Source organism: Myxine glutinosa, chromosome 5 (genome assembly GCF_964187855.1).
Source record: "Myxine glutinosa chromosome 5, kmMyxGlut1.1, whole genome shotgun sequence".
Lineage (NCBI taxonomy): Eukaryota > Metazoa > Chordata > Myxini > Myxiniformes > Myxinidae > Myxine > Myxine glutinosa.
Window position 1 is genome coordinate 113,679,658 of NC_136265.1, and position 15,605 is coordinate 113,695,262.

Consider the following 15,605-nt stretch of genomic DNA (forward strand, 5'->3'; position numbering starts at 1 on the left):
AAGTTGTGTGCGCAGTACCACACTTCAATCCTAAATTTAAAATCGTGCCATGGATGGTCAAGGCGATCGGATGCCGGTGGGGGGAGAGTTAGAAGGGGTAGAAGCGACCCAGGACCCCATGGAGGAGGTGGGAGAAATGGAGGAGGAGAGAAATGAGGATGTGGTCGCGGAGGTATCAGGCACACGAGATGGCGGCGCCTCGCACATGTCGGTGAGAGCCGCGCCCTTTGTACCAACGGTGGGCAACATGCAAGCCTTCATGGCGCAAATCAGGGCATGCTTCGTGGTGCAAAGTAAAGAAATAGATGAAAATATGGACAAATCAAGGGCGGAAATCAGAGAAATGAGGGACGAAGCGAGGGGTACCAGAAACCAAATTAAAGAAATAACTGAGGGACTGGCGAGGGACAGAGTCATATATGAAGTAAAGGAAGCGGAGAGGGACAGAGACCGCAGGTTGGGCGAGCAGGTCCCAAGAGTGCACGACGAGGTAAAGCGGGTCGAGGAGCACTGGTTGGGTGAAGTGGAGAAAAGCACAGGTAACTGGACCGGGGTAGAGATCGCGACCCGGGGTATGGGGCAGCCGGCGACCGCTGAGGTAGAGGGAATTTTATTAAAGCCAACGGTCGTTAAAGAAAAAGAAATAGTTAAAATCGGCCTTGTAGAGACGGCAGAATTAAAAAAGCACCAGTTGGAGGGAGAAATGGATTGTGCACAAAGTCTAAATTCACATCCTGATGCCGTACTTGCTAATCCTTATAAAGATTTGCAGGTGCGCGTGGAGAAAAGGATCCCAAAGGTGAGTCATGCTGTGTATGGCGCTAAGAGGTTTTTCGGCAAAGTGTTCGGCGCGAAGAGAATTGTCGCGCGCTTGGGATCGCGAAAGCACCCGGGCGTTCGTAGAAGGTCCTTTGTGTGTTGTGTTAAAGCGAATGGCACGCGTGTGAGGAAAAAGTGTGCGTCAAAGAGTGAGCGTGTTATAAAATGTACGGAGTGTGACACAGAGAGTGAGAGCGATACGGAGTGTACGTGCGAGGGTGAGAGTGACCCGGAGAGTGAGTTGGTGGTGGAGCGGGTGCGAGAATGCACGCTTGGAATGGTTGAGAGTGTGCAAGAACGCACACCTGAGTTGGTTGTGGCACGTGTGCGGCAGGGCACATCGGAGCGCGTGAGTGGGTGGATGCGAGAGTGCACGCCCATGGTGAGTGGTACGGAGTACATACCGAGGGAGAGTGCGCAAGACGGTGCGTGAGGTGTGTTAAGGAGGTGTGCGAACGGCGAGTGTGCGCGAGAGGTGTGGTGTGGAACAGGGAGTGCGGTGGTGGAATGGACGGAGTGTGTGGGATGCACTGGAGGCACCGAGACGCCGGGTTTGGCGAGTGTGAAAAGGGTCGCGTGGTGTGAGCATGCAAGTGAAGCATCGACGTTAACCGGGTTAGCAGTTAGGGCGACGGATAGCCGAGGCGAGCACTCCGTGCGCGGTGCGGGTTGTTTGCAGCGAGGACCGGCCGGGACCGTAAGCGCGACGCTCTTCGGAGCGTCGCGCACGAATCGGGCCGGGTTCCGCACTGAATGGTCGGTGCCGCGTCAGAGCGGCGATCGGCGCGATTCCGGGGGAGGGGGGCCAGGTCGAAGGGATCGGAACGGTGCCCTCTGGTGGCGGGGGAGGGGTTCCGACCGGGCGAGATTGAGCCATCGGGCCGGCAACCGCAAGGTGCCGCGCCGAGATGGTGCGTGGAATCTCGGCCCAACGAAGCCTCCTCCCCAGAATCGTGAATGCCGGACGGACTCAACCTGCAGGCGACCAAACCACCCGCATTCATTGCTCGGCTTTGCAAAGCTGAGTTGTAATGAGGTAACGACCCACCGAGGCTCGGATATAGTGGACTGTGATGGTAAGTGTTTTGATCTGAAATTTAGAGTAGTGAATATGATTGGCAAAAAATTTGATGATTGGCAAATGATTGGTAGAATGATTGGCAGTGATTGGCAGATTTTTGATTGGCTGGACTTTGATGAGCAAAATTGATAGTGGGAGATACCCGATGTGGTGGGATGGCAAATCCACCATCCCTCACAACGGGGCACATGAGCAATAGCTATGGGATTTGACAGTGAAAACTAGCCCGGGAGGGTTAGGATAAAATGGTAGGGATCTAGAGATGACCATAGGTAACTGGAGATTTAAGTAGCGACATTGGACAGGTAGTGGGGACATAGAGAGGGTAGTTGGATTATAATGACGAGGGAGCGCAATAATATAAGGGGCGATGGGGAAGCGCGAGTTTTAGCAGGAAACCGGGTAGGTCAGATGATGCCGTGTGTGTGAGTATTGATATCGAGCAAATGAGGAATTGCGGGGCAATGCTCGGGAGAGATGTGAGTTGTATTGAGCGTGGAAGTGTATGGGGCAGTGTATGAGGAGCAATTGTGGTTGTGCATTGTATTGAATGATTGAGGAAGCCTGGGAGGAAGGAGAGTGCAGGTGGCACCAGGTGTGATTGCACAGGTGTGCAAGTGAACAGGTGTATGGAACAGTGTATGAGTGAGTAATGGTGATTGTGTGTGGGGTTGACCGAATGGTCCTGGAGGAAGGAGGGTGCAGGAAGCACCAGGTGTGATGGCACAGGTGTGCAAATACAGGTGAGCATGGTTGTATGGAATACATGGAGTATGGAATATATGGAGTATGGAATGGATGGTGTGGAGTGAGTATGGTGGAAATGGTGGAGTGGAGTGGACGGTGCGAAGGTGTGTATGGGGAGGATGGACCCCTATCACGAATATCCGGGGAGGATAGTTTAAGAGTTAGGTAGAGGGAGTAGGTAAATTGTGGTTGGATATTGGCATCTGTGGTGCGTGTGGAAGAATGGTGTTCGGATGGGTGCATTAGTGACGTGGAAATGGCTGGGCGTGTGGCCTGTTAGTGTGTGTAGTTGAATGGGCACTCCGCCACTGTTAGGATGTCGGCCAGGTGAGGCCGCAGGTGGGCTCTGGGAGCCGTTAGAGTTGTGGATGGGGCCCGAGGATCCGGAGGACGGACCCGGGTAGCCCAGTGCCAGAGGGCACCGAGTGGGGAGAGCACCAGAGGGCCTTCCCCAGGTAGATAGGTTAGGTAAGGAGCAGGTAAGCTCGGAGGCAACTGCAGTGGTGGAGGTGTGCAGGTGGGTAGACCTGCTGGGAGAGCCACACGACCCAGTCCTGAAATTGTGCAAAGGCACAGGGAGTTGAATCGGGGGATTGAAACCCCAAATTGATGAAGCACCACAGTTTGGTCAATGGGCATTTGGTTCTTAAAACCGCATAGAGTAAGACGGCCAATGGTTTGGCAGAGAAAGACCCCAGGTAGTGTAACGTGTATTAAAGTCATTTAGAGGATAGTTAGGATTGAAATCTCCTTGCACCATCTGCATCCACTCACCTGAGGTAACGACAGTGCTCCACACCATGCCATGGTTTGTTGTTTTTATTTTTCTGTGCAGATGTTTGGATTGTGGGACGCATCATGACGGGTGTGACATTGTGCTTTGTTGTTCCATCTCTCCCTCCTTATGAGGATTGATGATGAATTGGTGAGGGCAAATTTTGGTCAGAGGGATTGTGGTGACGAATTTGGTATAGGGGAAATATAGGGAAGACGAGACATTAGGGACGAATTTGTAAATGTGTAGGTTTTTGTAAATATGGGGAGGGGCAAGGGGGGGTAGTGTAGGTCACATGTGGGGGGCGTATGGTAGGGACGAGCTTTCTCACTTCGCTCTCCGTACGCACCTCGTTCTGCATTACCTGTTTTGATGTGTACCCTTGTGACCTTACCCCTCGCTCACCTGTCTTCTGTTCCCCTGTCTCCCATCCGAGGACTGTGCTCTCTGGGCACCGAGGGGAGCGTGCGGGAGTCCGCCATTGTGTGCCCGAATCCTTGCAACCAGCTGCCTGCATCCACGCACCACTTATGGACCACATGTCTGTGGCTGAGCACCACTTATGGACCCCACGGGTTGGGGGCATGGCCCCTCTGCTGGAACCGGCCATGATGGCCCGAGATCTTGCTGGCGGACCTTGGTAACATGGCACCTATGCCATACAGGTGAACCACTCATCGTCGGCCCCTATGGGCCATAAATAAAATGCGGACACGTTTGTGCAATGTTCATTTAATTATGTCCAAATAGGCCGCCAGCAAGAAGAACATGAAGAAAGACAACATCAGGAAGAACATTGGCCAGCAGAGGGAGCCGAAGAGCAAGAGCACCAGGGGTTTGTTTTGTTTATTATTGACTGTGGTGACTGTGCACTCTGGTGTGTTTATGGTGCTGTATGGGGCCTTATGGTGCTTTATGGTGCTGATTTTTGGTGATGGTGCGTCGATGCAGCGCAGGCTGTCTCTCCCCCCACCCCCCACCCCCCAAAAGAACAATCACAGGTCCTGGGTTAGTTCTGTAAATACCAGCGTCAATTGTAAATAATGCTCCCCACCGTACATGTATAGTTGAAGACAATTCCGCAATTCGGTTAGCTGTGGGCGTAAATCTGTTAGGCAGGGTGCAATGCAGCAGGGGGCATACTTATTTGTGTTTTAAAACTGTCACACTCATGGTCAGGTTTAATGTAGAGGGAACTACACCTACGTGCCACACTAAAGTTAAAGTTTTATAGGCCCGAGGACGTGCCTAGCGGATGAGGGTGCAGTGTTGCGGATTTGAGAATCCTGTGTTTTTTTGTATTGTTGTAAGTGTCATGAGAATTGTTGTAAATATCACCCTCCACAGTGTAAAGGTCAAAGGTCGTCCTCTTAGTTACTCCATATACATACACGTAGCATATCATATACCCTTCTAAATAGTTATCTCCTTATTCTATGTAGTTGAAGGCTCTGTTCCTATTAGTTGACTCTGCATTGCATCAAATTGAAATAAGGTACAATCCCCTGTCTAGTGCGAAGCCTCAATTGCCAACTGCATTCGCCCTCCATTGAACACGCAGTCGGTTCGGAGAAGAAAGGCGTGTCTCCACCTCGTCATCAAAGGGTGAAGCCAGGAGAGCCCTTGCCGACCAACCAAACACCAGGGGGTTGGCTTGAGAGGGTGGGGAGAGAACGATCGGGGAGGTTCGCAAAGGTTTGAGGGTGTGGTCTATATAACCCGTCCCGCGACGCCCCCAGAGAGATGAGTCCTTGGAGAGCACGCGATGCACCCCACCTGAGCCGAGTTGAGGAGGGAGATAGAAGCACCCATGAGCTTTAAACCACCGCAGCTCTGAAACCATCGCAGCTTTGGGGACCATCGAAGCTTTGAGACAACCGCAGTGGTGACCACGGCAGCTTTGAGCTTTTGCGAAGCACCGCCGCCGGGCGAACTCGATTGAGGAAGGGCGGTGGCTGCTCACTCCCGGCCCGGCCATCCTCCCGTGTCCAGCCGAACCTTCCTCCCCTTCCAGTCATCCGTGCCTGGCCTCATCCATCCATTCGTGTGAGTCTGACCGTAGTCTGTCTTTTGTCTTGTCCTGGGGTTAAGTAAGACTGTTTAGGTAAGTTAATAATTGCTCTGTGTCTTCTGGTCCTTCCATCCTTTCTGTAAATTATTTTATTATCCTTCCTTCTCCTTGGTTTCCTTGATTGTGTACATATTAGTAATAAGTTATATTTGTATTTCCTACCTTTGTTCTTCTTCTTCATGCTCGTCCAGTCGCTTGAGTGATTTCCCCATTGGACACCTGTGGCACGATTTGGCCAACGAATAGGAATCGGGTCTAGTTCTTGTTAATGGTTCGTGCCGCGGTTACTAAACCGCTCGGCAATTAACATCTGTCCGCGGTCGCGAACGAGGTTGCGCACCTGCCTCTCCGGAGGGAGCTTGTACAACTTCAGGACTCACCTCAGGTCAGTCATAGACGAGGGGATTAATCCCCCCTTCTTAAGGGGAAGAAGGCCGACGTTGAGATCCGCAACAATATATATATATATATATATATATATATATATATATATATATATATATATATATATATGTATATATATATATATATATGTATACAGTATGTATATATATATTGTTGCGAATATGGAATTTGGCCTCCATATCCGCTTGTAAATATTCCCCTATTTCCCCAATACTCCCCAACTATCCCCAATCCCCCATTCCCTAGTCCCATTGTCTGTAAACAACAATCAGTAGAGCCGACCTTCCCCTATTTCCCCCATTAAATGTCGTGCCCAGGTCCACCGCATCTCACGTAGACAACTTTCGGACATCTTGCTAGTTATTCTTAGTCTATGTCAGTTAAGGACTCCTTTCCATTAATTCTGACTCTTCGTTGCACCAGAATGTGATTATATGGCACCAGTAGTGAGTTTAGGACCTTCCCTTACCTACTCCCATCTTCTTCCCCAAACAACAACAACAACAACAGCTACAACAACAACTACAACAACGGCGCGCGGGGGGAGTGTGCGTCCTCACACCGGCTCGGTTCGCCGCCATGACCATGCGCTCCACGGGGTTACCACTAAGGGGCTCCCTGTCAGCCCCTCGTCAAGGGGCGGAGCCGGTAACCCCCCCGCACGCACCCAATGAGAAGCAACGAGCCGATTCCATCTGGGGCGGAGCTAACGAGCCGAGGGCGTGTCACTCCCCGCCGGATATACGAAGCGACTCACCGGATGTGAGGTCAGATGCGCCCCCAGCTTGAAGAAGAGCAAGTCACTACCTCGAGCGCTGTGAGACCTCCCGCATCTCTGGACCGGACCGAGTCTGTCCCTGATTCTGGTTTGTCGATTCTGGATGGATGTCGATTCTGGATGTCGATCCGAGTCTGTCGATTCTGTCCCTGAGCCCAGGTGCACCTGGAGCCATCGATCCTGCCTTTCCTAGCCATCACTCCCCGTGTGAGTCAGCCTTTTGTCCCGTTTATCTGTCGTCTGTTGGGGTTAATATAAGATTGTGTCTAAGTGCTTGTCTTTCTATGCTGTACCTCTCGTCCCTGTAATCTGACCTTCCGAACGAATATAATCTCCTCCGGAGGTCTTGAGAACCGTATCCATGGTGTCGTGTCATTTTAATCCCAGCCGTGTGTCTTTTCCTTCATTGACCTAGCGTAGCGCGATTAGTCAACGTTCGGGTATAATCGGGTAACTTGTGCAGACGTGGTCATACCAAACCGCTCGGTAAATAACATCTAAGCCACGTCTGTAACAATATATATATGTATATATATATATATATGTATATATATATATATATGTATATATATATATATATGTATATATATATATATATATGTATATATATATATATACATATATGTATATATATATATATATATATATATATATATATATATATATATATATATATATATACATATATATATATATATATATATATATTGTTGCGGATATGGCATTTGGCCTCAATATCCGCTTGTAAATACTCCCCTATTTCCCCAATACTCCCCAACTATCCCCAATCCCCCATTCCCTAGTCCCATTGCCTGTAAATAACACTCTGTAGAACCGACCTTCCCCTTTTTCCCCCATTAAATGTCGTGCCCAGGTCCACCGCATCACACGTAGACAACTTTCGGACATCTTGCTAGTTATTCTTAGTCTATGTCAGTTAAGGACTCGTTTCCATTAATTCTGACTCTTCGTTGCACCAGAATGTGATTATATGGCACCAGTAGTGAGTTTAGGACCTTTCCCATACCTCCTTCCATCTTCTTCCCCAAACAACAACAACAACAACAACTACAGCTACAACAACAACTACAACCACGGCGCGCGGGGGGAGTGTGCGTCCTCCCACCAGCTCGGTTAGCCGCCATGACCATGCGCTCCACGGGGTTACCACGAAGGGGCTGGCTGTCAGCTCCTCGTCAAGGGCGGAGCCTGGTAAACCCCCCCGCACGCACCCAATGAGAAGCAACGTGCCGATTCCACGAGGCGGAGCTAACGAGCCGAGGGCGTGTCACTCCCCGCCGGATATACGCAGCGACTTGCCGGATGTGAGGAGAGACCGAGAGATGCGATGCGCCCCGAGCTTGAAGAGGAAGTACCAGTCGTGACCTCCGAGCGCTGTGACCTCCCTGCATCTACTGGACCGTACAGTACCCTGTCCTTGAGCCAAGAGTGCACCTTGAGCCATCGATACCCGCTTTCCTTGCCATCAATCCCCGTGTGAGTCAGCCTTTTGTCCCGTTTATCTGTCGTCTGTCGGGAATAATATAAGATTGTGTCTAAGTGCCTATCTTCCTTTGCTGTCCCTCTTGTAGTTGTAATCTAACCTTCCGAACGAATATAACCTCCTCCGGAGGTCTTGAGAACCGTATCCCTGGTGTCGTGTCATTTTAATCCCAGCCGTGTGTCTTTTCCTTCATTGACCTAGCGTAGCGCGATTAGTCAACGTTCGGGTATAATCGGGTAACCTGTGCAGACGTGGTCATACCAAACCGCTCGGTAAATAACATCTAAGCCGCGTCTGTAACAATTGGTGTCGAGGAGTGGAATTCGAACCCGGGACTAAATTTATTAGGCCCAAATTTGTAGTAGAGTCGATTCGGAGCGCGTTTCCCGCGCGAAATTATAACGGCGAAATTTGATTTTGTTATACGGAAATAAAAACCCGAATTTTGAAAGTCGCGCTATGGCAGACCAAGACAGCTGGGGTCCGGTAGTGGAGAGTGAGGCAGGGTCGGTCCAGGACCAAATTGAGGGACGTGAGGAGAGCGAAGCAGCGAGGGTAGCAAACGCACAAAATGGCGCCTCGCTGGTCACCGCGCCCGCGACCGTAGCAGCGCCGCCGATGGATTGGGGCCTATTTATGGAACAAATAAAGGCGCTCATGGTCCGGACAAGTGAAGACCTGAGGAATGACTTGGGGGGCCAAATGGGGGTAATGGGGAACCGGATGGATGCTCAGGGTGAGCGATTGGAGGGCCAAATGGGGGTAATGAGGGACGAAGCGAGGGCTCAGAGTGAGCAATTGGGGGTAATGGGAAACCAAATGGGGGTAATGAGGGACGAAGCGAGGGGTACTGGTGAGGGATTAGACAATAATTTTAAGGGATTAGACAATAATTTTAAGGGATTAGACAATAATTTTAGGGGATTAGACAATAATTTTAAGGGACTAGACGAGAAATTTGGGAAATTAGACAATAGATTAGGGGAAATACAGGAGGGGTTAACGGGGGTAGAAAACAGAATGGCCGCTCAAGAGAATCAAATGGAAGGGATGCAAAAAGGGTTAGAGGGGTTAGAAAACACCATGGAAGGCAAATTGAGGGACATGAGGGACCAAGCGGAAAGGGAAGTTAACCAAATGGGGCAGCAGATAGAGGGGGTCAGAATGGGGGTAGAAACTAAACTGGATGCTCACAGGGAGGAAATGGAGCAGATGAGGGTGGCATCTGGGCAGGAGATGCAAGTGATGGGAGAGGAGATCAGAAGAGGTGTGAGTGAGGAGGTCGGAGGAGTGCGCGAGGAGGTGAGGCACTGTAAGGAGCACATGGAGAAGGAGGTGAGAAAGGGGACTGTAAAGTTACAAGGGGGCATAGAGGACCTGACGCAGGAGGTGGAACAGCTGACGGAGGGACAAAAAGGACTAACGGAGCAGGTTCAAAGGAACACTGCGGTATTAGGAGGTTTAAAAGCGACACAAAACGACATAAAAAACGACTTAATAGCGACAAAGAGGGAATGTCAGATGGTACGTGAGGGACTGACAACGAGGTTGGACGAGGTGATAGAGGTAATGGAGACGAAGGACCGGCAGGTGAGGACGCACATGGAAACGGTCAAGGTAACCTTGGAGGACGAGCTTGAGGAGACGTACCGGGGAATAAAAGAGGTGAAGCAGAAGTTAGAAGAAGTGGAAGAAGGGATGAGCGAAATTAAGAAGCGACGGAGAGAGGATAAGAAAGAGATAAAGGAGGAAGTAAAAGAATTGGTCCAAAGTCTGTGTTCGGATCGTGATGATGTGCTCATTAACCGGATGAGGGATTCGCAGGTGATGGAGGAGAAGCGAAGAGGAAGAGGACCCGGTGTAAGTGGTGACCAATATGGTCGTGCGTATGATGCGCCAGGGGATTTAAGAAGCTTGGGGGTCGAGATCGACCCGGGTGTTCGTGAGAGGCCGTGGGTGAAGTGTGCGACAGGTCTGGTGTGCGAAAAAGGAGGTGTGCGAGAAAGTCCGACTCTGGGGTGTGTGAGGAAAAAGTGTGTGCCAAGGAGTGAGGGTGCTGGCGAGAGTGAGTCGGTCGTAGCGTGTGTGCGAGGGAGCACATGGAAGCGCGGTGTGGTGAGTGTTACAGAGGGTGTGACGGGAGAGTGTGCGCAGGAGTGTGCGCGAGAAAGGTGTGTGACGGACAGGTGCATGGGGAAAGAGTGCGCTGTCAAAGGCAAGGAAGAATGCACGCCTGTGGTGAGTGTTGCAGAGGGTGTGACGGGAGAGTGTGCGCAAGAGTGTGCGCGAGAAAGGTGTGTGACGGACAGGTGCATGAGGGAAGAGTGCGCTGTCAGAAGTAAGGAAGAGTGTCCACCTGTGGTGAGTGTTACAGAGGGTGTAACTGGAGAGTGTGCGCGAGAAAGGTGTGTGACGGACAGGTGCATGAGGAAAGAGTGCGCTGTCAAGAGTAAGGGTGAGTGCGCTGTCAAGAATGGAGGTGAGAGTATTGAGAGTGACAAGGAGCGTGAGTTAGTTGTGACAGGTGAGCGAGGATGTACACCTGGGATGGAAGGATGCACACCTGGAATGGTAGAGCGTGAGTGGGAATGCACGCTGGAGTTGGTGGTGAGGCACGTGGTTGGGTGTGCGAATGAGGGCACACCTGTGATTGTCACAGAGGAGGTGACCGAGGAGGGGGCGCGAAGCGGTGTATTGGTGAGGTGTGCGAGCAACGAATGTGTGCCACAGTGTTCGGTGGTCAGGTGTGTGACCAAGGCTGTGAGTGGAATGAGGGTACCTGGGTGTGTAAGGAAAGGTACGAGGAGCATGGAAACGGCTGGATGTGTGAGCAAGGAACGGGCTGCGGGGTGTAAGCGTCCAGGTGAAGCATCGACGTTAGACGGGGTAGAGTTTAGAACGACTTGTAGCCGAATCGGGCCCTCGGTGCGTGCTGGGCCTCGCTTTGAACGGCCGCGTCCGTGCTCCACTAGGCGGAGCGGGCGGCCCGATAGAAAGAGTCGTCATGGCGACCACTTTTTGTTGAGGCATTCCGGCAGGTCGAGATCGGGACATTGGATGGCTCCGTGCCGAGATGGTGCGTGGGATCTCGGCCCGGGTAAACCCCCGTCCCTGCACCGAGTGCCGGACGTGTCCAGCCGCTGGCACAGAACAACCCGCATTCATGGCTTGGCTTTACGAAGCCGGGCTTTGGACAGGGATTGGCGCACCGAGAGGTATTAGTGAGTAGACTGGGTGATGAGGTTAGTGTTTTGGACCCAAAATTAGAGAAGAACAAAATTTGATGATTGGCAAGGGATTGGCAGTAGTGATTGGCAGATGATGGGTAGTGATTGGCAAATTTTTGATTTGTTGAAATTTGATGTGCAAAATTGGTAGTGAGAGACCCCCGATGTGGTGGGATGGCATCCCTGCCACCCTTCCCATGTGGGGGCAAAGGAGCAATAGCTTATGGGGTGTATGGCAGTGAAAACTAGCCCGGGTGGGTTAGGTTATATGATAGGGCCCTAGAAGATGACATTAGGTAACGTTAAGTTTAGTTAGTGACTGATACCTGTAGTGGGGACGCAGGTAGATTAGTGTGGATGATAATGACGAGGGAGCGCAATAGTTTAAAGGGACGACTGGGAAGCGCAAGTTTCAGAGGGGAGTAGTTAGCTGAGATGATGCCGTGTGTGTGAGAATTGAACAGGTGTGATTGCACAGGTGTGCAACTGGACAGGTGTGTGGAGCAGTGTGTGAGTAGTGAGTGTGTGGATCAGCGCGAATGCGCTTGGGGAGAGAAGTGTGCAGGTGGCACCAGGTGTGAGAGCACAGGTGTGCAAGTACAGGTGTGTGGAGAGAGTTGGAGTAAGTGGTACGGAGTGGTGTGCATGGTGCGAAGGTGTGGATGGGGGAAGAGTGGACCCCTTTCACGGATACCCGGGGCGGGTAGTGTAAGTGTTAGGTAGAGGGTATAGGTAAATTGTGGTTGGATATTGGCATTTGTGGTGCGGTTGCAGAATGGTGTTGTGGCTGGGTGCATTAGTGTTGTGGAAATGGCTGGGCGTGTAGCCTGTTAGTGCGTGTAGTTGGTTGGGCACTCCACCACTGTGAGGATGTCGGCCAGGTGAGGCCGCAGGTGGGCTCTGGGAGCCGTTAGTGTCAGTGGGGCCCGAGGATCCGGAGGACGGACCCGGGTAGCCCAGTGCCAGAGAGGGCACCGAGTGGGGAGAGGGCCAGAGGGCCTTCCCCAGGTAGTTAGGTTAGGGCAGGGAGCAGGTAAGCTCGGAGGCAACTGCAGTGGCGGAGGTGTGCAGGTGGGTAGACCCGCTGGGAGAGGTACACGCCACAGCCCAGAAATTGTGCGAGGGCACCGGGAGATGAATCGGGGGAGTGAGACCCCAAATTGAAAAGCACCACAGTTTGGCCAATGGGAATTGTTTTTTAGAACCCATAGTGTAAGAGGGCCAATGGTTTGGCCGGAGAAAGACCCCGGGTAGTGTAAAGTTGTTAAAGTCATTTAGGAAATAGTTAGGATTGATGAACCTGTCGCACCATACGCAGCCACTTACCTGTGGTGATGATGATGACTCCACACCTGTGTTTTCTTTGTTTTGTTGCAGGAAATGAGATTGTGAGGATTTGTGAGACGCATCACGACGTGGATGAGACATTGGGGTGATTCCATCTCTCCCTCCCTAGGAGGGACTGATGATGAATTGGTAATGGCAAATTATGATGTTGAGTTGGAGATGGCAAATTTTGATGAAAGTTGAAAATGGCAAATTTGATTGGTTAGGAGGGAGAGAAGACGAATTTGGTTTATGGGAGGAACGGGGAAGACAGTAGGGACGTTTGTCGATTTGTAAAATAGATGTTTATGGGTAGTGTTGTGTTTTGTGGATGCAGTAAGGGGTAAGGGAGGGGCCATGTAGGTTACCTGGTGGGGGGGGGGGGGCGTACGGTAGGAACGTACCTGTCTCACCTGGTTCCCATGTGCCCCCAGTGTGCATCATCTTACATTGCGTGCACTTTTGCGCCCTTACCACCTTACTCACTTGTCTGCTTCTTTTGTCTCCCACCTCCGAGGATCTGGCTTTGGGGTAGAGAGAGAGGAGAGAGAGGTGCTGGCTTCGCAGTTGTGGGCCTGCACTTTCGCTGTTTGCTGCTTGGATCGATACACCATATGGACCGCAATGTTTGTGGCCACCCACAATGGACCGCAGTTCTTTTGCGGCCAAGCACCACCCGTGAATGGACCTATGGGTCAACGTGGCACCTCTGCCATACAAGGTGAACCACTTTTAGTTGACACCACTGAAGGCCACAATAAAGAAATGGACGCGGTTGGCGCCTTTCTTTATTTTTCTAAGGAAGTAAGAAGGCCAAGTGCACCACACGAAGGCAAGACCAGCGGCAGAACATCGGCCGGCTGTGACACCAACAATGATTCATAAACACTTTATTGGTGCACCGGATGGTGCTCACTGTGTGATGGGGTGGTGCTTGATGCTTGGAAGGGGTGCTCTGCGCATTATTAAAGGCCGTAGGCCACAGAGCACTCGTGGGTTGGTGTATCGATGCTGGCATGCGTGCTCTCTCTATGCATAACATCTGCATGTGTCCCTCCAAAAACAGGTCCTGGATCGTAGTGTAAATAGCAGCGTAGTCTTGTAAATAATGCTCCCTACCGGCTGTATGTTTAGTTTGCGAATTCTTTCCGGATTCGGTTATCCTGTGGGTGTGTTTCTGTGAGGAGAAGGGTGCAACGTCGCAGGGGGACATATTTACTCAATTGTGAATATCTGTAAAACTGTCGCACTCAGGGTAGAGTTAATAGTAGAGGGAACTACATTGCGTGCCACACTAAAGTAGGTAAAAATTTATCGGGTCGGGACGCCCCGAGGGTAGAGAAGGGTGCAATGTTGCGGATATGGCATTTGGCCTCAATATCCGCTTGTAAATACTCCCCTATTTCCCCAATACTCCCCAACTATCCCCAATCCCCCATTCCCTAGTCCCATTGCCTGTAAATAACACTCTGTAGAACCGACCTTCCCCTTTTTCCCCCATTAAATGTCGTGCCCAGGTCCACCGCATCACACGTAGACAACTTTCGGACATCTTGCTAGTTATTCTTAGTCTATGTCAGTTAAGGACTCGTTTCCATTAATTCTGACTCTTCGTTGCACCAGAATGTGATTATATGGCACCAGTAGTGAGTTTAGGACCTTTCCCATACCTCCTTCCATCTTCTTCCCCAAACAACAACAACAACAACAACAACTACAGCTACAACAACAACTACAACCACGGCGCGCGGGGGGAGTGTGCGTCCTCCCACCAGCTCGGTTAGCCGCCATGACCATGCGCTCCACGGGGTTACCACGAAGGGGCTGGCTGTCAGCTCCTCGTCAAGGGCGGAGCCTGGTAAATCCCCCCGCACGCACCCAATGAGAAGCAACGTGCCGATTCCACGAGGCGGAGCTAACGAGCCGAGGGCGTGTCACTCCCCGCCGGATATACGCAGCGACTTGCCGGATGTGAGGAGAGACCGAGAGATGCGATGCGCCCCGAGCTTGAAGAGGAAGTACCAGTCGTGACCTCCGAGCGCTGTGACCTCCCTGCATCTACTGGACCGTACAGTACCCTGTCCTTGAGCCAAGAGTGCACCTTGAGCCATCGATACCCGCTTTCCTTGCCATCAATCCCCGTGTGAGTCAGCCTTTTGTCCCGTTTATCTGTCGTCTGTCGGGAATAATATAAGATTGTGTCTAAGTGCCTATCTTCCTTTGCTGTCCCTCTTGTAGTTGTAATCTAACCTTCCGAACGAATATAACCTCCTCCGGAGGTCTTGAGAACCGTATCCCTGGTGTCGTGTCATTTTAATCCCAGCCGTGTGTCTTTTCCTTCATTGACCTAGCGTAGCGCGATTAGTCAACGTTCGGGTATAATCGGGTAACCTGTGCAGACGTGGTCATACCAAACCGCTCGGTAAATAACATCTAAGCCGCGTCTGTAACAATATATATATATATAGTGTTGCGGAAATGGCCCTTAGTGGTTTATTAAATATAGAATTAGTTCAGGTCCCCTCTTAGATGTATGTTTACCATAGATCGTCTGTACTGGGATGGTAGTTTTGTGTCGGAAGGTGTAGCAGGCTGTTTTGTGTGGTGCATTGGTGGTGTACAAGAGACGGTTCCCTTTTAATTACATCTTGACAATCAAACAAGGTGCAAGTTCCATTAAGACCGGCCTCGGTTGCAATGCCATGATCGAGGCAATGGATTGACGTGAGAAAGCGCGATTGAGCGGGCAAAAACGACAAGCGCCGTCAAAAACCGGAAGCGGCGCTTCGAGGGGTCGCTGAGCACGTGCGAGGGAGCCGGGAGGAGGTGGAAAAAAAGACGCATGCGCGGAAGGCGTGTGGACAGGCCTTCG

The 15,605-nt window shown here is 51.2% G+C and overlaps 1 protein-coding gene across 1 annotated transcript in view; it reads right to left on the reverse strand.

Annotated features, from left to right (window-relative positions):
• The window catches only part of LYRM2 (LYR motif containing 2), a 112,223-nt gene that overhangs the window by 81,631 nt on the left and 14,987 nt on the right, over nucleotides 1-15,605 (reverse strand). The gene's annotated exons all lie outside the window — the stretch shown is intronic.